This window comes from Dendropsophus ebraccatus, chromosome 1 (assembly GCF_027789765.1).
Source record: "Dendropsophus ebraccatus isolate aDenEbr1 chromosome 1, aDenEbr1.pat, whole genome shotgun sequence".
In the NCBI taxonomy this organism is placed as follows: Eukaryota; Metazoa; Chordata; class Amphibia; order Anura; family Hylidae; genus Dendropsophus; species Dendropsophus ebraccatus.
This window is the reverse complement of record NC_091454.1, coordinates 119,505,738-119,530,440: the sequence shown is the minus strand read 5'-3', so window position 1 is coordinate 119,530,440 and position 24,703 is coordinate 119,505,738.

Sequence of the window (24,703 nt, the reverse complement as noted above, 5' to 3'; positions counted from 1 at the left end):
TAGTGCAATCTTACTTACAATAAAATGCATTGTTAACTCAAAGGCTCCATAAAATTGTGCTTTGTTGAAAAGTAAGTGACGAATTAACCTCAAACATTGCATGGTGAACAAACAGCAGTAACCAAGGTAAAATAAGTTGTAAAAGGGATGGGGAGACAAAACAACAAGACAGAGATACAGAAGGAAGGGGAAGTAGAACAGCGGGTCGCATCCTCTACACCTGTCCAGCCCGCGGGATCCGGACATGCGCTGACTCTCTTTCAGCCCAGTATATATCCCATAGAGACCAGACTTGCTTAAGGTAATCTAACCTGTTGTTGAGCATAGCAGTCAACTGTTCCATATTCCTAACATCTAGGATGCGAGCATAGAGATCATTCCTGGTGGGTACTACTGCTCTCTTCCAGAATCGGGCCACCAAGCATCTTGCTGCCGTGAGGATATGGAGCAACAATTTCATGGTCTTCCGGCCTATTTTTGTAGGGGGCACATTAAATAAATAGAAAACCGGATCCAGAGGGATCTCTAGATTGCTGAGTTCCTTAATCAAGTTCTGCACCATTTCCCAGTACGGAGTTATCAGAGGGCACGTCCAATATATATGTTGGATAGTGCCCACTCCCCCGCCGCATCTCCAGCATGTCTTGGGTAGCGCCGGATTCATGGCATGTAAGACTTCGGGTGTGTGATACCAGAGCAACATCAGCTTATACTGGTTTTCTTTATAGGTCGTACATATAGACGTCTTGGCTGCCCTGTCCCATATCACTTGCCAAACAGTTTGGGGTAAGCGCCTCCCAAAGAGAACCTCCCATCGCGACATGTATGGGTATCTAGTCTCGTCATCAGGGGGGGGACCCTTCAAGATGCTATAAATATCGGAGATTAAACCTTTGGTGGAAACCCCCGTTTTGCATAATCTCTCGAATGCTGTTGGTAGGGAGACCGTAGTGGAAGAGAAAAGTGTAATCATAAAATGCTTAATTTGGAGGTACTGATATTGTGCTGCTGGAGGTAGTTCATGTTTGGCGGCTAGGGTTGAGAATGGCAGGAGGGTTCTATCTCTAGGGTCTACAATATCAGCAAATCTAAATAGTTTGCTAGCTTGCCAGACCCTAGTCAAATCGCTAGTCACACTGGCCGGGAAGTCTGGATGGTACAGGAAGGACGTCATAGGGGAGTTTTTAGAAGCTAGAGGGAACTTTTTTATACACGTTTGCCATATTCGTCGAGTGTGTACTATGGGCCCCAGAATTGGACCCTGCAAAGGCGTGTTCGGGGTGGTCCACAGGAGGGAATTAGGGTGTATCGGGGCGATCCAGAGCTTCTCAAGCATCATCCACTTCGTGTAGGCCAGAGGCGCTGACCAAGCTTGGATATGGCGTAGATGAGTCGCCCAGTAGTAACAGGTAAAATCAGGCAGGGCTAATCCTCCCAGAGACTTAGGAGCCTGTAGGATGTTTTTGGCAATTCTATGTCGCCTGTGTCCCCACACGAAGCGCAGGACGGAGGTCTGGATTGCCTTTAGTGCACTCGTAGGCACGGGAATTGGGAGGGTCTCGAAGTAGTAGAGGATTTTAGGAAGGATCGTCATTTTGATTGCCGCTATTCGCCCCAGCAAGGAGATGGGTAACGTATTCCATTTGTCCAGCAAGGATCGGATTTCGGCAAATAATTTCGGGAAGTTATGTGCATACAGGGTTGGGTAAGAGTTTGTAATTTGTACCCCCAAATATTTCAGAGAGGAATCCTTCCAATTATAATTGAAATTCACGCGGAGGGTAGACAGGAGAGGCTCAGGTATATTTATGGGAAGGGCTTCAGTTTTGGAGGCATTTATTTTGTAGCCAGATATATGGCTAAAGGTAGACAGAAGTGTATGGAGGTTGGGGAGGGAGATATGTGGCTGGGTAATGGTCAATAATATATCATCGGCAAAGAGGGACAGCTTGTAATCCCTCCCCCGGATGTGGATCCCATGTATGTCAGGGTGATTGCGTATGGCAGCCGCCAGGGGCTCAATGCACATTACGAAGATTAGCGGCGAGAGGGGGCACCCCTGGCGGGTGCCATTATGAATAGGAATCGTACGTGACATGGCATGAGGAAGTTTGATGGAGGCACTTGGAGTAGAGTAGAGGCCCCCGACCGCCCTGAGAAAAGCCCCCCGGATGCCAAACGTCTCCAAGACCCTCGTCATAAAGGGCCATCCCAGACGATCGAAGTCCTTCTCCGCATCAAGGCCTAGTAGTAATGCAGACCCGTGTTCTTGATTGACTGCGTCTATCAAATCTATTACTCTCCTGGTGTTGTCCCCCCCCTGTCGACACGGAACAAAGCCTACTTGGTCTTTATCTATAATTTGGGGCAACCATCTCGACAGGCGGGAAGCAAGCACCTTGGCGTATAACTTCAGATCTGCATTTAGAAGAGCGATAGGACGGTAACTTCCGCAATCAGCCGGGTCTTTCCCTGGTTTAGGGATTAGGGAGATATAAGCATGGGTCAGTGTTTTAGGGAGTGGTACACCTGACAAGAATGCATTGAACATAGAAAGTAAGTGGGGGGTCAAGATGGGAGCAAAGGTAAGGTAATACATATAAGTAAACCCATCAGGTCCCGGGGATTTGCCCGTGGGTCAGGATTTCAAGATATCTCCCAACTCTTCCCCCGATACATCTGCATTCAGGTCCTCATGAGCCTCCGGGGGCAGCGCGGGTAGCCGACAAGCAGAGAGAAAGGAGTCAAAAAGTTGTGTACGCTCTGTGTGGTCCTCAGGCAACGTGGAGGGTAGATGATACAGGCGGGCAAAATAATTTTGAAATTTCTCAGCAATGGCCGAGGGGTCATGTATCATAGTACCGTCACTGTCCCGTATCACATGAGGTGTTTGCTGTGCAGTGCGGTCTCTCAATTGCTGAGCAAGAAGTGTATGGGCTTTATTACCTCTTTCGTAATATTTCTGCCTCGTATATAAGAGTAGTTTCTCTACCTTATGTAAAATGAGGCTCTTAATGCGCGCTCGAAGGCTGATAACCGTCCTCAAAAGAGACAGGGAAGGGGTTGCCAGTAGTGCAGCTTCTTGCTTTTGCAATTGGGCAGACAGCTGTTCCAACATGAGGTTTCTATCTTTTTTCAGTTTGGTGCTCAGGGAGATACAATGACCTCTCATCACCGCCTTGTGAGCCTCCCATAGTACCACCGGGGACCCCACAGAACCAGTATTTTCCGCAAAGAAAGCTGAAAGGTGGGAGGAGAGAGATTCTCTTAAGTGAGGGGTTTTCAGGAGGGTCTCATTGAGTCTCCAATGGCAGGACCTGGCAGGGGTGATAGTGTCTTTCAGTTCCAGAAAAATGGGGGCATGATCGGACCACGTAATTAGGCCCATAGAGGCGTCTGCCATGTTCCTTAACCCTAGAACGTTTCCGAAAAAATAGTCTATTCTCGTGAATGTACTGTGGGGGGATGAGTAATATGAGTAAGATTTGTCTCTAGGGTGGTTGATCCGCCACATATCAAATAAGGAGTATTTACGGAGCAATTTGCGGAAGTCCCTTGCTAGTGCGATGGATGAGGGTGGAGTTCGTGGATGAGCCAGGGAGAACCGATCTATTTGTTCTGAAAAGATCATGTTAAAGTCTCCTCCCAGAAGAAGCATGGAGGGAGGTAACCGGGAAAGTTTGAGAAGGAGTCTATTTAGGAATCTAATTTGGTGGGAGTTAGGGACATATACATTACACAAAGTTATAGGCGAGCCTCTGTACGAGCCTTGCAGGATGATATATCGTCCACCAGGGTCAGGGATGGTGGTCGTGATTTGAATAGGACAATTGCTTGAAAGCAAAATCGCAACACCTGCACGTCTTCTGTCACAACTAGCTGAGTAAGAGACAGGAAATTTGTGTTTGGCAAAATTAAAATTACCTGTTGCATCGTAATGGGTCTCCTGTATGAAGACTACGTCTGCCTTAGCTGCAGAGATCTCAGTTAAGGTCAGTCTACGTTTAGTATTGGAATGTAGCCCATGTACATTTAGGGACAGCAATCGTACCATTGAAAGATAGTTTAATAAATGCCACCAACATAAAGTAGACATGTTGCTAATGCTATTTAATATATAATTTATGTGGTATAACCATTTTCTGTATAAGCAGAAAAGTTTTAAAGTTGGAAAAATGCTTTTTTTCTAAATTTTTCAAGTTATTTTGTTTTTTTTCATAAAGATTTGTTATAAGTATCGACTCCAATTTACAAGAAATGTGAAGTACAATATGTCACGAGAAAACAATCTCAGAATCAGCCGGATAGGTAAAAGCATCCCTAAGTTATTAATGAATAAAGTGACACAGGTCATATTCATAAAATTTGTCTGTGTCCTTAAGGCCATTTCAGGCCCGGTCCTTAAGGGGTTAATGAGACATGCAAGAGATTGGCTTTAAAAAACACACAACACTTTTCTAATTTGCCATAAGAGCAGGCAGTAGCAAAGGGATATAACCTTAGGGCGCTGCTTCATAGGATCACATATGCTAAGCTAGCCCTACCTAAATTTCATGGGGGTCTACAAATACCCCTTCTGAGGGGCTATAATTTAGCAGCTTTAGGGTATAAACCCACACACCGTATATGCAGAGTATTTACTGCTGCGATACGCAGCAAACTCGCAGCAGATTAGATCTAAATAACTGAACACAGCATCAAATCTGTACCAACAAATCTGCTTCGTAATTGTTGCATATCTGCTGCTTATACGGTGTGTGGGTTTATACCCTAAATGAGACATGCAAGAGATTGGCTTTAAAATAACACTTTTCTAATTTGCCTTTAGAGCAGGCAGTGGCAAAAGAATATAACCTTAGGGCGCTGCTTCATTATAAATTCTTTGAGCGCCCATCTCAGGTAAAATCTAGTGTGCTCCTCAGAGATTCCATACAGGCTTGGAAGGCGGTGCAGGGGTTGTATGGATTGCCACATTGCTTATCCAAATATATGCCCTTCTGGGCTAATCCGCTTCTTCCATAAGGAGTGCAACACAGGGCCGGACTGGGACTGAAAATCAGCCATGGCACTCACACCTTTCCAGCCCACATACCATATCACACTTAGGTCCTTAGGTTGTTCTTAGGTTGTGTTGTGTTGTATTGCAGCTCAGTTCCATTGACTGGAATGGTGCAAAGTCTATTTATCTATCTATCTATCTATCTATCTATCTATCTATCTATATCCTATCTATCTATCTCTCTATATCCTATCTATCTATCTATCTCCTATCTATTTATCTATCTATCTCTCTATATCCTATCTATCTATATCCTATCTATCTATCTATCTATCTATCTAAACAGCAGAATGGAGTGCACTCACAGAAAAAGTGATTGGAGTGCCAGCAATGGAGACTGGAACCACGTCCCCTATTCAAACAAATTCAAGAATTCGTAGCGCTTCCATATGGTGAAAAAACTTTTGTTATTTTTTAAAAAAAATCATCAGCTAGTGCAACATTTCTGTCTCATCATGAGACCTTTCTCAAGAATGCTGTGTAGCCAGCCCCCACATAGCCCCAAAATATTATTCCCCCCCCCCCCCCCGGTGTAGCCCCCCACATAGTATAGGTCCCTTTGTAGCCAGCCCCCACGTAGTATAACCGCAACCTATTATTCCCGCCCCCTGGAGCCCCCCACATAGTATAGGTCCCTGTGTAACCAGCCCCCACATAGTATAGCCCCCAAGATATTACCCCCCCCCCCGTAGGCCCCACATAGTATAGGTCCCTGTGTAGTCAGCCCCCACATAGTATAGCCCCCAACATATTATTTCCCCCCCCGTGTAGGCCCCCACATAGTATAGGTCCCTGTGTAGTCAGCCCCCACATAGTATAGCCCCCCAACATATTATTCCCCCCCATGAAGCCCCGCACATAGTATAGGTCCCTGTGTAGCCAGCCCCCACATAGCATAGCCCCAAAATATTACCCCCCCATGTAGCCCCCCACATAGTATAGGTCCCTGTGTAGCCAGCCCCCACATAGCATAGCCCGAATATATTACCCCCTCCCCATGTAGCCCCCCACATAGTATAGGTCCCTGTGTAGCTAGCCTCCACATAGCATAGCCCCAATATATTACCCCCCCATGTAGCCCCCCACATAGTATTGGTCCCTGTGTAGCCAGCCCCCACATAGCATAGCCCCAAAATATTATTCCCCCCCCCCCCCGGTGTAGCCCCCCACATAGTATAAGTCCCTTTGTAGCCAGCCCCCACGTAGTATAACCGCAACCTATTATTCCCGCCCCCTGGAGCCCCCCACATAGTATAGGTCCCTGTGTAACCAGCCCCCACATAGTATAGCCCCCAAGATATTACCCCCCCCCCGTAGGCCCCACATAGTATAGGTCCCTGTGTAGTCAGCCCCCACATAGTATAGCCCCCCAACATATTCCCCCCTCCCCGTGTAGGCCCCCACATAGTATAGGTCCCTGTGTAGTCAGCCCCCACATAGTATAGCCCCCCAACATATTCCCCCCCCCGTGTAGGCCCCCACATAGTATAGGTCCCTGTGTAGTCAGCCCCCACATAGTATAGCCCCCCAACATATTATTCCCCCCCCCCCGTGTAGGCCCCCACATAGTATAGGTCCCTGTGTAGTCAGCCTCCACATAGTATAGCCCCAAAATATTACCCCCTTCCCATGTAGCCCCCCACATAAGATAGGTCCTTGTGTAGCCAGCCCTTACATAGCATAGCCCCAATATATTACCCCCCCATGTAGTATAGGTCCCTGTGTAGCTAGCCCCCACATAGTATAGCCCCAACATATTACCCCCTTCCCATGTAGCCCCGCACATAGTATAGGTCCTTGTGTAACCAGCCCTTACATAGCAAAGCCCCAATATATTACCCCCCACATAGTATAGGTCCCTGTGTAGTCAGCACCCACATAGTATAGCCCCTAACATATTACCCCCCCCCGTGTAGCCCCCCACATAGTATAGGTCCCTGTGTAGTCAGCCCCCACATAGTATAGCCCCAACATATTAACCCCCCCGTGTAGCCTCCCCACATAGTATAGGTCCCTGTGTAGCTAGCCCTGACATAGTATAGCCCCAAACATATTACCCCCCCTGTAGCCCCCCACATAGTATAGGTCCCTGTGTAGTCAGCCCCCACATAGTTTAGCCCCCAACATATAATTCCCCCACCACCCCCGTGTAGCCCCCACATAGTATAGGTCCCCGTGTAGCCAGCCCCCACATAGTATAGCCCCCAACATATTATCCCCCCCCTCTGTGTAGCCCCCCACATAGTATCGGTCCCTGTGTAGTCAGCCCCCACATAGTATAGCCCCAACATATTATCCCCCCCCCCCATAGTAAATGTGGCCCTCTGTACAGCCCCCACATTGTAAAAAAAACAACAAAAGTATACTCACCTCGGATCCAGCAGATTCTTCCTGGTCCTCTCTGATCCGGAGCCGTTAGCTGCTTACATTTTCCGTCATCAGCAGCCCGATGCAGACCGGCCCCGGAGTCTCCCAGCTCCAGCCCCGCGGCGCCTGCACCTCTCTCATCTACTGCACGTCGGCGGACGTGTGACGTCATCCGTTACTGCCGGCCACAGCAGTAGATGAGGGTGCAGGCGCCGCAGGGCTGGAGCTGGGAGACTCCGGGGCCGGTCTACATCGGGCTGCTGATGACGGAATATGTAAGCAGCGAACAGCAGCAGATGCAGAGCGGCCGCACCAACTCCTTGACCTGTGCGATGTGTGACGGCGGCGGCCGGTAGGGCTAGTGGAGGGGGGTTGGTCGGCGGCCCTCGGATTGATAATCTGAGCAGCCGAGCGGGCATTTGCCCGGCCTGCCAGATTATCAGTCCAGGCCTGGTGCAACATGTATGGTTTCACCAATGGAAGCAGAAATAGATAACAGTGTTGGGAGACACGCTGCAGAAAGTTTCAGGGCAGCTTGAAACGTGGGAAACTTTTTCCATGAAATATGGCTTGGGACCTCAGCACTGTCTGGCTTACGTACAGTTAAAGCGTAACTGTCACGTTTTTTTTTTTTTTATTTCAGAAATCAGTAGTATAAGCGATTTTAAGAAACTCTGTAATAGGTTTCATCAGCCAAAAAAGGCTCCTTCTGTACACAAGAAGCAATCTCCCAGCCTCCCCCACTGACTTCTTATCTGTGCATTATCAGGCAAACACGTCTTCATTACAGAGAAGCCAGTGAAGACGGGCTCTGCTCTCTCCATTGTAAGCCTATGAAGGGGGGAGGGGCTGGGGGAGATGAGGGAGCAGGAAGAGGTGACATGAAGGTCAGCTGTTTGTAGACTGTCTGGGCACCTAAAACGCAAAATTCAGGTGTCAGAAAGGTCAGTGCTTCTCTATGAACTTACTGAGAGAAGATTGCAGGGTGTTGTGCTGTGCAGAAATCCTCCGTGCTCAGTCACTCCTAACAGCCCCTCCCCTCTCCATAGCCACATAATGGACACAGAAATCCTGCTTTATCTGCAGTGAGGGGGGAAGGCTGGGAGATTGCTTTTTTTAGTCCAGAAAGAAACTCTTTTAGTACATAAAACCTATTACAGAGTTTCTTAAAATCGCTTGTACTGTTGATATTTAATGTTTTCAGAAAAATGACCCTGAAATGACAGTTACGCTTTAAGGGACTTCTCCCGCTCAAGAGTCAGGATGTTGACAGCGGCCGAGATCCAGGGTGACTTTCATGACTGAAGAAGCGTCTGATCCATAGTGAGGAGGACGTATTCTAAAAGTGGGCTAAGGAACTAGATGATGCTGAGCTCCCGGACCATATTCTGAAGGGATGCGGAAAGCTGTGGTTAATGAGCAGTGGCAGGAGATGTATTATTGGATCATAAACAAGGAGACTTACACCTTTGACTTGTCCTGTGCCGATGCCCCAGCCCATTATCTAAGTGCCTACCCCTCCTGTGGGCTTGAGAAAGCTAGTCTGTTGCATGGTCTCTGGTCATGCCCTAATATAGTGAAGGCCTGGTCGGAGGTATATGCATATGCCAAGAAGGTGTGGAAGGTAACTCTGCCGTTGACTTCTTAGACAGCTGTCTTTCATGTGCTCTCCTTGGACACACCAGGGTAGAACTTAACAAGACGCCAGTTCTCATTATTCATACCCTTCTCCTTGTAGTGAAAAAAATGCATACTAAGGCATTGGTTACAGGCCACAGTTCCCACATTGTCGGAGATCACTGATACAATGTGCCATATGTTTTATTTATATCGTACTGAAACTGAGAGACACACAAAGAGAGAGAGAGAGAGCGAGGCAAAAACTTTTTTTCCGTAAATGGAGAGCCTTTATTGAATATCACTTCACTTCAACAGAAATAGAGGAACTCATGCAAACCTTCATATACAGAGTGGTACAATAAAGAGGCGTTGAGGGTTTCACTTGGGAAATTACAAATCCCGGATAGGAGTGCCCAGTAATGTGAGTTATGTGTGGATGAGAGGGGAAGGAAAAGTTGGGGGGGAGGGGAATTGGTTATTGGATTTAAAGGGGAAAAATGTAGGCAGAATTTTCTTGTTTCATGGTGCAACCTTAATAATGTCGAGGGGACGTGGAGACACTGAGGAGAAAGAAATCGTAGAAAGTGCTTCATGATGGTTATATTGTCTTTGACCTTTGCTGGTCTCCCCTTACAGCCTCATCACTGTGAGATCGAGCCCCATTCACACCACAGAAGTTGGCAAACTACTACTCTTTTTTTCTCAGATATAATGACCATGCTCTTACTGGTCCTGTGACCCCTCTTAGGTCACTACTATCACAACTTATCCTCACATCCAATACACTCTTAAACTCTTACTGGTTCAGCTTTCTCTGCCAGGGGAATCGGCGAGACCACCCTTTCACTATACCCACTATCGTTAAAACTACTCCAAAACTCCCAGGCGTCCAAGGACCATGTCTCCAGGTTACACATGGTACCCCCTCCATACCTCGACTGACTAATATCCCTCATTGCATAATAGATTCTTAATACAATACAGATCTACTATCTGTAAGATTATTCTTAGCCAACACGTACACCTCTTCCCAAAATTGTTTCTATCTCCAATCACCTTCTACCATTTTACCTGTGACAATAGTATCTCTCTATTTACTCCTCTCTCACCCAACTACCTATAAATTTTTGCCAACACCCCTTTCATGTTTTCAGACAAATTAATTATATTCCTAACTAAATAAGACTTCACCACAAATCTTCCTGTTCATCCCAAAACACATGTTGTGTCCCCCCCCCCCACACACACACACACACTCCCTCTATCTCCTCAGTCTCTCTAAGATGTTCCCATACGTTACAAAATGCCCTTTATATTGAATACCTGGGGTATTTATGACTCACCTTAATTTCTAACAGCTCATATACATTATTCGCAACCCCCTCTTGCATTTTGACCCAATCTGACAGAAAATTCACCTTCTCCCATTTTAGCTTCCAAGATACCACTGATGCTATATAATAACAAAAAAAAGTCAAGCACCGCTATCCCTCCTTGATTCTCTGGTAGGGTCATACACCTGATTTTCAATCGGACTCTCTTTCTGTTCAAAATCAATTCATTAAGGGCTCTCTTCGTTCTCTTAAACACAGACCTTCCTAACCAAACTGGTGCACCTTTTATTATATACAGCAATTAGGGTAGCCATACCATTTTTATCAGCCCGATCTTATCGGCTTTAGACAAGTTCAACGTATTCCAGACAGTTGTTTGCTACTTCATTTTCTCATTTTTTCCAGGTACAATGTTTATCTCTACATATTTACTTGGATCAGCCATCACCTAAATACCCAAGTATTTACAGGCGCTGTTCTTGTCTAATACCTGCAGATTGGTGTCCACTACCACCTCAACCTCTAGTGGCAATAACACTGACTGGCAGTTTATTACTAATCCTGAGTGAACTCCAAACAATTTAATCTCTTGCACAGATATACCCAGCCCTTTTTGTGTATCCCAGCGAAACAGGAGGACATCGACTGCATATAGGGCTATCTTCTCCTCTCTCCCCCCAACTCCAAACCCCTCAATCTCTGCATTGTATATTCACCTAGCCAGCGGCTCCATAGCCAGAGCAAAGAGCAGGGGAGGATGTTCCTCTCTGCAATCCAAAGTACTCAGACATCTCTCCATTAAAGGGGAAGTCCAGGCAAAATAATGTTAAAGCGTAACTGTCATATTTCTTTTTTATTGCAGAAATCAGTAGTATAAGCAATTTTAAGAAACTCTCTGTAATAGGTTTTATCAGCCAAAAAAAGCCCCCTTCTGTACTCAAGAAGCAATCTCCCAGCCTCCCCCCCTGACTTCTTATCTGTGCATTATCAGGCAAACACGTCTTCATTACAGAGAAGCCAGTGAAGACGGGTTCTACTCTCTCCATTCTATCCTTATGGAGGGGGGAGGGAGCAGGAAGAGGTGACATGAAGGTCAGCTGTTTGTAGACTGTCTGGACACCTAAACCGCAGGATTCAGGGTAAAAAAGAAGAAGGAAAGGAGGGAAGGGCGCTTCCTAGTGCAATATCTGGGTTACTAGATAGCAATAATGCACAAGATCGTCAATGTGCTCACCTTTTGAGGTTGTGCAATGATAGGCACAACACTATATCAGACGTAATATCAATACCGCAGCTTAGCCGAGGATCATCCACACAGCGTGTGGAGCAGATACACCGGGAAGAAGCAAGGTCCTTAAAAGACTATAGGGCCCACAAGCGATCCTTCAGACAGCATAGCGCAGGTATTAGAGCCAGGTGGTTAGTAAGCTATGTGCTGCTGGCTACCAATGGATGTGACTCACCAAGCCAGATAAGAATGCCAAGATAAGTTTATTTAAAAAAGCGACGCGTTTCGGCACACTAGTCTATCAGTGCCTTTCTCAAGCACTGATAGACTAGTGTGCCGAAACGCGTCGCTTTTTTAAATAAACTTATCTTGGCATTCTTATCTGGCTTGGTGAGTCACATCCATTGGTAGCCAGCAGCACATGGCTTACTAACCACCTGGCTCTAATACCTGCGCTATGCTGTCTGAAGGATCGCTTGTGGGCCCTATAGTCTTTTAAGGACCTTGCTTCTTCCCGGAAGGATTCAGGGGTCAGAAAGGTCAGTGCTTATCTAGGAACTTACTGAGAGAAGATTGCAGGGTGTTGTGCTGTGCAGGACTGCTCCTAACAGCCCCTCCCCTCTCCATAGCCACATAATTGAGACAGAAATCCTGCTTCATTTGATGTGAGGGGGGAGGCTGGGAGATTGCTTTTTCAGTACAGAAGGAAACTCTTTTGGTTTATAAAACCTATTACAAAGTTTCTTAAAATCGCTTGAACTGTTGATATTTAATGTTTTAAAAAAAAATGACCCTGAAATGACAGTTACGTTTTAAGATATGTTATTGCGCAACAAAAGTTATGAAAATTACTAATAGACACTTATTATGGGGAATGCAGCTATAGTGCACTTACTGTATACAGCATGGCGTATTCAGGTCTCTGTAAGGTTGGTGATGTCACGTCACATAATCTGCCGACTCCTGCTGCAGCGGTGAGACAGACTGGAGCAACAGGTGTCGGCAGTTTATGTGACGTGACATCACCAACCTTACAGAGACCTGCATACGCCATGCTGTAGTAAGTGCAGAGAAAATGCACTATAGCTGCATTCCCCATAATAAGTGTCTATTAGTAATTTTCATAACTTTTGTTGGGCAATAACATATCTTAAAATTATTTTGCCCGGACTTTCCGTTTCACTAAGATTTTTGCCCTAGGACATCTTTATATCATCTTTAGTCACCTTATAAATCCCTCTCCGATGTCAAACCTCTCTAGTGTGACCCAAATATAGGGCCACTCCACACTGTCAAATGCCTTGGCAGCGTCAAGAATAGTATCTTGCTCATATAAGATGGAATGGAAGGAGGCCATTTACTTACATAACACACATTGCAAAGTTGTATAACTTTGTAATGTGTGTTATTTAGTGAACAATTTTTAAACGCCTCACTACCCCTTTAATAGCCAGGGCCTAATTTTCAAATCTGACCTGTCTCTCTGCTTTAACTATCACGGTTATTCTGAGATAGTTTTTTCGTCACATATTCCTCCATATATGTTTGTGATATACTTTGGTTGATACACTCAGTAGTTTTCTGAAAAAACAAAACAAACACATTTGCGCAAAAATTTGAAAAAAATTTACATTTCTTTGTAATCAAAATTCTCTTTTCCTAAGAAAGATAGTCATGCCACATGAACTAATTATTAATTTGGTGAACATTCTTTTACTTGTTAGGATGTTAGTGGACTTCCAAATTTTGCATCGATTTTTAAAATTTTCATGAAAATTTCAATTCTGATTTTATTAGGAACCAGTTCAGTTCTGAAGTAGATTTGTGGGGCCTGTATGTTACCTCCATAAATCTCTTCACTGTAAAACTGCACCCCTTAAAGTATTCAAAGTAACATTTCATAAGTTTATTAACTCTTCAGGTGTTTCACAGAAATTAAAGCAAGTTGAAGGGGAAATTTAAAATTAAAATTTTTTTGGCAGATATTCTATTATAATAGATTTTTTCCTCTAAGGCCGGATTCACACTAAGTAAAAAACACGGCCATAGTTTATAACAATGGCCGTTGTTTGCGCAACTACTGCGGTTATGAAATAGGGCCGTGTTTTTTACGTAGTGTGAACATAACCTAACACAGCAAATACTAACTGAGAAATACCACTCACTATTTAGTCCCCTGATTCAAATATTTCTAGAAATCCCCCATATGTGGCCGCAGTGCGTCAACTGAATCACCACAGGCTGCAGACATGACAGAGACCTGGTGAATTTTGGGGCCTTTTTTTATTTCAGATTTTTCTTTTGCCATTATACCATGTTTTTCCGACTCCAACTCCAGCCAAAGCTAGCTCCGACTCCACAGCCCTGCTACTTGGGCGGGGTTTTTCTGCTTGGTTCCATTGAAGTGAATAGAGCCTAATTGCAAACCACACCTGAACTGGAGACAAGAGTTGTGTTGTCTCTGAAAGAAAGTGGCCATGTTTTTGTAGCACTGGATAACCCTTTTAAATTTATGCAGCTCTCAGGGTACACTGGGAGTTGTAGTTTCCAAGAGGACAACCATTTAATAAACGGCGATAACAAAAATAAGGGTTTTGTAGAGGCTACAATCTGTGGTTTATAGGCTTTAAGGAAAAGTACCAGAACCAGCCTAGAAGGTCCATCAATAAATCTTTCTACAGTTAGTTATCAGAGGATTGTTCATTTGTACTTCAAATCCCAGCATATCCTGAGGGCTGTAGATTTTAAGTAAATACTGAAAGTTGTAGCTACAACTCCCAGCATGTACTTAAGGCTAGCAGTTGTAGTGGGAGGGTCATAGGTGCATTGCACACACTAGTTATTTTATGAAAGACTAGAATACGTCTTTCATAACATACATTACTGGAACGAGTAATGGATGGTGCTTGAGTAAAATTGATAGTCTCCTCCCTGCATATTTGGCTGCTTTAATTAGCCAATAAACATGTAGGGAAGGAGCTAGGAGATTCATCAGGTGACCTGGGTGTATATAGACCCAGGTCACCTGATGCTCAGTTCACTTGCGGTCTGTTAGCTATCAGTAAGAGATGCTAGTGCAGGGAAAAAGCAAGGGCCTTATTACACTGGACGATTATTGTTCAAATTATTGTTATATTGTTTGAATTTAAATAAGGATTTTGTGTAAATGCAGACAATGATCTAACGACCAACAAGATATCGATCCATTGTTCGTTTGGTGCGGACACTAAAATCATTGTGTCAGGAAACTGGCGGGGTAAGACACAGACTGTGCAAGCCCTAATACTGAGCCCGCCCCAGCTGTCCCTACCTACTTGCCACACTCTACCCTAGGTAGCAGCGGGCAACTGGGCAGCTTTCCCTATACTGCAGCAGCGGAAACGCAAAATGCCCACCATAAAAAATGTCAGTGGTCCAAGTCGGCAACGTGCAGGAGCTGAAGTACAAAATCGGAGTCCGGGAGAAAAGTCGAGGTCACAAAAAGTCAAACATCAAAGATACACAGAATAGCAAAGTCAGGAAAAGCTACATCAGGGCACTAGGAACTAGGCGCTATCACAGGCAAAGAACTTGAGACAAGTGAAAGACTTATAGGACTAGAAGACTCAGCCCAGATACCGACAGCTAACTGGGCGAGTCAGTTGTCAGTCAAATCACTGTGATCACAAACACCTAGTGCTGATCAGCATGTGGAGTGCAACACTGGATACTGCTACAACCAGGAGCAAAAGAGCAGAGTATAGCAAAAACATAAGAAGCATTCTGGTTGCTATTAGAGATGAGCGAATTTGCCGAAGTTCGGGTTCGTATGAACCTGAACTATCGCCTTCTGATATCCGCTGTCTGCAGCCTCCGTAAACAGGGTGGATACAGCGTATGGACCGCCTGGAAAACTGGGATACAGCCTATGCCAATGTCTGTATCCCAGCCCGGTCCGTACGGCTGTATCCACCCTGTTCACGGAGGCTGCAGACAGCAGGAATCAGAAGCCGATAATTCAGGTTCATACGAACCCGAACTTTGGCAAATTCGCTCATCTCTAGTTGCTGTGGACACCGAGCTGAACGCACGGCCCGAATCCTAACACATTGTTAATTGTTGGCTAATAGTTCCCTGTAATTCCAAATTCGATCACTAATCGTTCACTGTAATTGCACATCATTCCTCCATTTGTTGGGATCAGATGGAGTAAACAAACATAACTAACATCTATCGTTCTGTGTGATATAGTGAACGATTGCAGGTTAACAATAAACTATCTTGTTTGCGATTGTTTATCACTAAAAATAGCTTTGTCTAATAGAACCCTTACGGGTACTTCTATATAGAGCGATAATTCGCCCAATCGCACGATTAACGATTTTGAATGAACAATGTTTTTTTTATAACGATCAGCGTTTAGACGGAACGATACATCGTACGGAAAAATCGCTATGCAATCGTTTAAGCCTATCTCACACATAGGTGAAATCATTGAAAGACTGTTTACACTGAACGATCTGCGACTTTTTTGCGAACGACCAACGATTATTTGAGAACATGTTGAAAGATCAAAATGAACGATTTCTCGCTTGTCGTTTGATCGTTCGCTACGTTTACACGTACGATTATTGTTCGAATTGGAACATTATCGTGCAAATTCGAACGATAAATCGTTCCGTGTAAAAGTACCATTAGTGTGGTTAGTTAGGTGGGCAATTAGCTTACAAAAACAGCCAACAGTGCTTTAAAGGACTAGTAAAGTCTCAGTGGGGGGACATTTATGAAGACCTGCATACTCATACACCGGTCTAAAATTACACATGCCTCCTAGAGAATGTGGCCTGACCTGCGCCTGTCATACAGCAGGTGCAGGAATTTACACATTCTCCCTGGTGTACACCAGGGGCGCAGCTTTCATAAATATCCCCCATTGTCCACAAAACATAATAAGGAATTGTATTAAAGCATTATAGGGAATGCTGAAAGTTCCCAAAAGTTGCCAAATACCCAAAAGTTCTTTTTAGAAGTAGTGTTATGCCTGTGTGGAAAAAAATAAAAATAAAAAAGCATCTGCTATACAATATGGTGAAAGAGAGCCTGCTGCTGCTGAGGAAGAACAAGAATACCACTCATGCAGGATCCCTGGTAATTGCTCCATTTGCAGGGATGCACACTGTGCCACCATTGAACCCTCAACAGTATGAGCAGGTGTTGGCGTGGATGGTGGATCATGCAGGCAGTCAGTTTTCCACCGTGATGACTGATTCCGTACTGGGATCCTCTCAGGAAATCCTCTAAGGTCCCTTCCCTGATGGTGAAATAATACTTTAGGTGGCATTGAAGGAGATTGTGTGCACTGATGCCCCAATCGTTCACCTTCCGCTGTCTCAGAGTAGTGATGATGGTGGGCAAACAGCACACATCAGCAAAGAACCTAACAAGGAATGAAGGCCATGCGCCTCTATAAGCACAGTCACCACCAGGCTCTTTCCCACTATTATAAGTAGAGTCACACCGGGCTCTCGCCACAAATCCGCAGCAGTTTACAATTTTGATCCTTTACATTTATCTCTCAAAGATAAATCAATACAGGAACTGTCCTCATTCAAATTATATTTAAGAGGGTCACCACCAGGCTCTTGCTCATAATTGGGAGGAAGTTCACGACTAGGGTTTCAGCCAAAATTTTTCAGGGAGTCACCACTAAGCTTTCTCCTCTAAATATAAAGAGGGTCGCCACCAGGCTCTTGCACAAAATTTTCAGAGCCTGCATGAGGCCCTGCTTTATGTGAAATGAAGGACGTATGGGAGTGCCTCTTTCCTTTAGATTTTTGGCAGACACATAGGTTTGATGAATCTATGAGTACATCCTTCAAACTTTAAACAGGATGGGTCTGACCATGTTACATACATGCACAACAGTTAACAGTTGGTGTACTTTGACTCCCCCCTCTCCTCCGGCATCTATGCATGTCAGAAATGACAGGAACTAAGGTGACCGATGGACCAGCTTTAAGGTTTTTTTTTTTTATTTTCATTTTTGGTTTCTCTACAAGTAAATGTACTGGAAAAGGTATATCTTAACCTTTTTTCCTTTTTAACTTGGACTCTCATGGATTGTGTGTGCATTATTGCCAGTCTGTGACCTCAGAGTCTTAAATGCATTCAAAGCATGTTGTCCAACAAAAAATTTTTTCTTTCAGATCAACTGGTGTCAGAAAGTTATATCGATTTGTAATTTATCCAAGTTAATATGTATAGTCTTAGATATATATTGTTTCTGGTTATGTCATAAATGATTGATTATAATAATATAATAGTATAATAATATAACCAGAAACTATATATATCTAAGACTATACATATTAACTTGGATAATTTAACCCATAGCTGCACCAGGACGTTACTGAACGTCCTCGTGCCGCTATGGGAGTTCAGAGGGGGGTCGCGTGGCGACCCCCCTCTGAACTGCCGCGATCCCGGGTGCCGCATGTAGCCCGGGATCGCGGCTATTAGCTAATTAAGTACTTAGAAGCAGCTGTCAAAGTTGACAGCTGCTTCTAAATACTTGCTCATATCCATCCCTGGTGGTCTAGTGGGGGGATCGCCCCCCTGCGGCGCGATTGCGGGGGGGCGATCCCCGCATCCATCCCGGGCCGGGGTCTGTGCCGTAATGGCGCTGATCCCGGCTCGGCATTCTATTGCTTTTGGCTGCAGCAGCCAAAAGTAATAGAACACCGATCTCATGGATTCATGCAGTATAACTATACTGCATGGATCTCTATGAGAGACCAGAGTGCATATACTAGAAGTCCCCCAGGGGGGCTTCTAGTATATGTGTAAAGTAAAAGAAAAATTTATTTTTAATAACACAAAATCCCCTCCCCTAATAAAAGTCTGAATCACCCCCTTTCCCCATTTTATAAATAAAAATAAATAAATAAATAAATTAATAAACAAACATGTTTGCTATCGCCGCATGCGTAATCGCCCGAACTATTAATTAATCACATTCCTGATCTCACACGGTAAACGGCGTCAGCGCAAAAAAATCCCAAAGTGCAAAATTGCGCATTTTTGGTTGCATCAAATCCAGAATAATTGTAATAAAAAGCGATCAAAAAGTCATATATGCGCAATCAAGGTACCGATAGAAAGATCACATCATGGCGCAAAAAATGACACCTCACACAGACCCATAGACCAAAGGATAAAAGCGCTATAAGCCTGGGAATGGAGCGATTTTAAGGAACATATATTTTCTTTAAAAGGTTTTAATTTTTTACAAGCCATCAAATCAAATAAAAGTTATACATGTTACATATCGTTGTAATCGTAACAACTTAAGGAACATATATAACGAGTCAGTTTTACCCCAGGGCGAACGGAGTAAAAACAACCCCCCTCCCAAATAAAAAAAAAAACATTTTTTTTTTCAATTTCACCACACATAATTTTTTTCTGGTTTCCCGGCACATTTTAGGCAACAATTACATCTGCCATAGCAAAGTACAATTAGTTGCGCAAAAAATAAGGGCTCATTTGGGTCTCTAGGTGGAAAAATGCAGGCGCTATGGCCTTATATACACAAGGAGGGAAAAACGAAAACGCAAAAATGAAAACTGGCTGTGTCCCCTAAGGGTTAAGGGAAGTTACGCTAGAGAGTCTACTACTTCTATTACTCATATTTGCTGGTTCTTGGTGCCAACCAAGTAGTGCACTCGCTGTACACCCCTCTTCCTAGCAGTACTGTTAGATTGAGTTCTTACACTAGAATATTTCATAGATTTGTAATTTACTTCTATTTAAAAATCTCAAGTCTTCCCATAATTATAAACTGTTAGATGTCCTGCAGGAAGTGTTGTTTATTTACATTCAGAAACAGTGCTCTCTGCTGACATCTCTGGCCGAGTCAGGAACTGTCCAGAGCAGTAGCAGATTCCCATGGAAAACCTCTCCTGCTTCTGAGTTCCTGACTCGGCCAGAGATGTCAGCAGAGAGCACTGTGTCTGAATGTAAATAAACAACACTTCCTGCAAGATATGTAGTAGCTTATAAGTATGGGAAAACTTGACATTTTTAAATAGAAGTAAATTACAAATCTAAGTTTCTGATACCAGTTGATTTAAAAGAAACAAAATCTCGCTGGACAACCTCTTTAACTCTTTGAGGACCAGGCCAAAAATGACCCAGTGGACCATGCAAATTTTGATCTTTGCGCTTTCGTTTTTTTTTTCTCCTCCCCTTCTAAGAGCTCTAGCACTTTCAGTTTTCTATCTACAAGGCCATGTAATGGCTTGTTTTTTACAGGAATAGTTGTACTTTGTAATGGCGTCTTTCATTCTACCATATCATGTATGACGGGATCCCAAAGTTATTATTTATGAAGATATAAATAAGTGAAATTGTAAAAAGAATGCAATATGGTAACTTTTGGGGGGTTCCTGTGACTATGTAATGCACTATATGGTAAAAGCGACACAATACCATTATCCTATAGGTCAGTCCGAACACAACCATATGCAGGTTTACACAGATTATCTAATGTTATATATATTTTTTTAATAAAATCCTTTTTTTGGGCAATTATTAATAAAATGTGCCTATTGTGACGCTTATAAAGGTTTTATTTTTTCACCTACGGGGCTGTATGGGGTGTCTTTTTTTCCGCCATAATCTCTAGTTTTTATTAATACCGTATTTGTGAAGATCAGACGTTTTTATCATTTTGTATAGATTTTTTTATATATATAATGTAACATTAAATCGGTAATCCGCGCATTTTTCCCTCTTTTCGTGTACGCCGTTCACAATGACGCTTATTATATTTTAATAGATTGGACAATTACGCACGCTACGTTATATTATATGTTTGTTTATTTATTTTTAGATGTTTTATTTATATAATGGGATGGGGGGGTGATTTCAACTTTTATTGGGGGAGGGGCTTTGGGGGTAGTGTATTAGTGTTTAACTTTTTTTTTTACACATTTAAAGTCCCTTTGGGGGACTTTTACATACACCACTTTGATTTTATACACTGATTATTGCTATGCCATAGGCATAGCGTTGATCAGTGTTATCGGCGCTCTGCTCATTGAGCTTGCCTGTGCAGGCTCAGTGAACAGATCTCCGATCAGACCGCACGGAGGCAGGTGAGAGACCTCCGGCGGTCCGTTTTATCCGGAAACACATCAGTTTTCCAGTTTTCCAAAACACATCATTTTGATTAAGTGGGTACGTCCTAGAATTGACAATGGTAGAGATTCCCATCTCTGGAGATCTTGTTTTATTCTCTTAATTATAGGGCAATAGATATTTGCCCGCTGGAGTGTCAATAAGAAGATGACATATCCTGCCTTCATCATCTTGATATTGAGATAATACCATACAGGCTAAATTTTTATGTGTAAGAATAACTACCCCGCCTTTACGGTTAATAGCTGGTGAACCATAAACTGCACCCACCCAAAAACGTTTGAGTCTGAAATAATCTGATTCAGTTAAATGTGTTTCTTGCAATAATACTATATCGGCCCTAAGTCTCTTATAGTGTTTCAGTATAGAAGTCCTCTTAGATGGGGAACGTAGTCCCTTAACATTCCAAGTGATTAATTTCATAAAATATTAATAGAAGAGGAGGTGTTAAGAAGAGACCCTGGAAGCACAATAACATAGTGGGTAACCCTTTCAGGCAGAAAAAGAGGATAGCATGTAGCATTTTCAGACAAACTAAAGGTGATATACGTAAGAATAAAACAGTTAACAATATAAACTAAGCGAATAAAGTGAGATGTGGACTTCACTTTTTTCGTATTGTCCAATGTTCGGAGCATTCGCAAACCCTGCATTATGGAGAAGAAATAAAGAGAAAGAAATAACTGGTGGAGAGGTCACATCAACCTCCGCACCACTAAATGAGTATATATTAAAATTAAAGACATACACATCCCTACCCTTCTGAGAAATGTGTGAGTTGTCACAGGGAAGCAAATAAAATAAAATAAAATAAAAGGAAGAACCAGTATATGATTAGTACTTAAAGAAGTTGTACTTAAACCTAAAACCATACAAGGTGGAATTATACATATACATATACATGCACACACACACACATATACATATATACATACATAAATACATGCTTACACACAGACACACACACCATCAAATGCATTACTACCTAGACTAAAGAAAATAATAATGTAGTAACAAGGTGTCCCTAATATAGTATTTAGTCAACATATATAGGGCTAAATAGAGAAAAAATACTCAGTTTTAATGAGCAGCATAGCGTCCAACAGAATAGAGATGGAGTTCATAATCATTCCATTTTTTCTACCGTGTCAGCAGGACCATCCAAACGTCGTCTCTTGTGCTTGTCTTGGATAGGTGGAGTGAGACCCTTTACATCTTTAGGCTGGGTTCACACGCTGTAACTGTGCGGCTGTATTTTTTATGCGGCTGTAAATGTGCGGGTGAAACTCCGGCCGTGGGAAAAAATAGACATGCGGCTCAAAACATACGGTCATTTACTTGGAAATCTGGTTCAACTAAAAATAACAAATAAAATGTTAAGAAAGTGATGGAAACACCTCTGGATGCATCTGGGAAAGCAGGGAACACAGTTTACATGAATCGCTATTACCGGGGTTTGCGATCCTCTGCACTATAGCCGATGTCTCTCATGGTTAATATATTGAATTAATAAAACACATTTTCTGTCTAATAAAGTCCCTTTTATTGTTCAATAATTAAATGTAAACGATTCCATCATTTTGCAATTAAATATACTGTTAAAATAAATATATATATAAATAAATGTATATTTATATATATATTTATTTTTTGACAGTATATTTAATTGCACAATGATGGATTCGTTAGAATTAAATTATTGACCAACGAAACTGAATTTATTTAAACGAAAATGTGTTTTCTTAATTAAATATTAATTAGTACAGGAAACTCCATAAGCCGGTAATTCATATGCCGGCAATAGAGCATTCTGTACTAATCATCACTTAACTTTAATGAAAACATCAAATGTTTCTTCTAATTATGTTATGACAATAGCATTATTAGAAGAAACATTTAGAATTATATGTGCGCTCAGCTGATTGGCTGATCGGCTGAGCGCACATATAATAAGCCGGTCCGCAGCACAGTCACTTCATTGTGCTGCGGACCAGCGAAGAGGACGCATCGGGGTGAGTATAGAGCTCTCCCCACCCCCTCCCCAGCACTGCATCCCTCCCAGCAAGGAAGGGGGGGTCACTTAACCCCTTCCTTGCTGGGATGGGTGCAGTCTGACATCAGTCTGGCCCCCAGGGGGTTAAGGGAGATGCAATACATCCTCCCTTAACCCCTTGGGGGTCAGACTGTAAGCAGTGATCTGTAAAGATGCTGCATACTGTAAGGTGCACAACACCGCTCACAATGATGGGTGTTGTGCTCCTGTTTGTGTGTTTTTTGTGTGTTTCTCCCTTTTTGTTTTTCAGATATCGGTATCCTGGGGATTACGTCGGATTCCGTGGACTACGTCGATGACCAGCGTTTTTTTAATGTTTTTTTTAATAAAATGGTCAATGAGGGGTGTGGGGGTGTTTTTATTTGAATAAAAAAAATTGTAAACTTGTGTCTTGTCTTTATTTCTTTACTTTATAGACTTAGTAGTGGAAGCCGTCTAATAGACGGAATCCATTACTAAGTCGGGGCCTAGTGTTAGCCGGTATAAAATGGCTAACACTAACCCCCTATTATTACCCCAGTACCCAATGCCACCAGGGGTACTGGGAAGAGCCGGGTGCCAGTGGTCCCGGAGCGTCAAAATTGGCGCTCCTGGACCGGGCGGCAGCAGGCTGGTAAGATTTAGGCTGGGGAGGGCCTAAACCAATGGCTCTTCCCACCCTGGTGTTACCAAGCTGCTGTCGTTTGGTTTTTAACCCGGCTGGTTATAAAAATAGGGGGGACCCTATGCGTTTTTTTTTTTATTATTTATTTATTTAAAAAAAAAAGAAAAAAACGCATAGGGTCCCCCCTATTTTTAGAACCAGCCGGGTTAAAAACCAAGTGACAGCAGCCTGGTAACACCAGGGTGGGAAGAGCCATTGGTTTAGGCCCTCCCCAGCCTAAATCTTACCAGCCTGCTGCCGCCCGGTCCAGGAGCGCCAATTTTGACGCTCCGGGACCACTGGCACCCAGCTCTTCCCAGTACCCCTGGTGGCATTGGGTACTGGGGTAATAATGGGGGGTTAGTGTTAGCCATTTTATACCGGCTAACACTAGGCCCCGACTTAGTAATGGATTCCGTCTATTAGACGGCTTCCACTACTAAGTCTATAAAGTAAAGAAATAAAGACAAGACACAAGTTTACAAATTTTTTTATTCAAATAAAAACACCCCCACACCCCCTCATTGACCATTTTATTAAAAAAAACATTAAAAAAACGCTGGTCATCGACGTAGTCCATGGAATCCGACGTAATCCCCAGGATACCGATATCTGAAAAACAAAAAGGGAGAAACACACAAAAAAAACACAAACAGGAGCACAACACCCATCATTGTGAGCGGTGTTGTGCTCCTTACAGTATGCAGCATCTTTACAGATCGCTGCTTACAGTCTGACCCCCAAGGGGTTAAGGGAGGATGTATTGCATCCCCCTTAACCCCCGGGGGGCCAGACTGATGTCAGACTGCACCCATCCCAGCAAGGAAGGGGTTAAGTGACCCTCCTTCCTTGCTGGGAGGGGTGCAGTGCCGGGGAGGGGGTGGGGAGATCTGTATACTCACCCCGATGTGTCCTCTTCGCTGGTCCGCAGCACAATGAAGTCACTGTGCTGCGGACCGGCTTATTATATGTGCGCTCAGCCGAACAGCCAATCAGCTGAGCGCACATATAATTCTAAATGTTTCTTCTAATAATGCTATTGTCATAACATAATTAGAAGAAACATTTGATGTTTTCATTAAAGTAAAGTGATGATTAGTACAGAATGCTCTATTGCCGGCATATGAATTAACGGCTTATAGAGCTTCCTGTACTAATTAATATTTAATTAAAAAAACACATTTTCGTTGAAATAAATACAGTTTCGTTGGTCAATAAT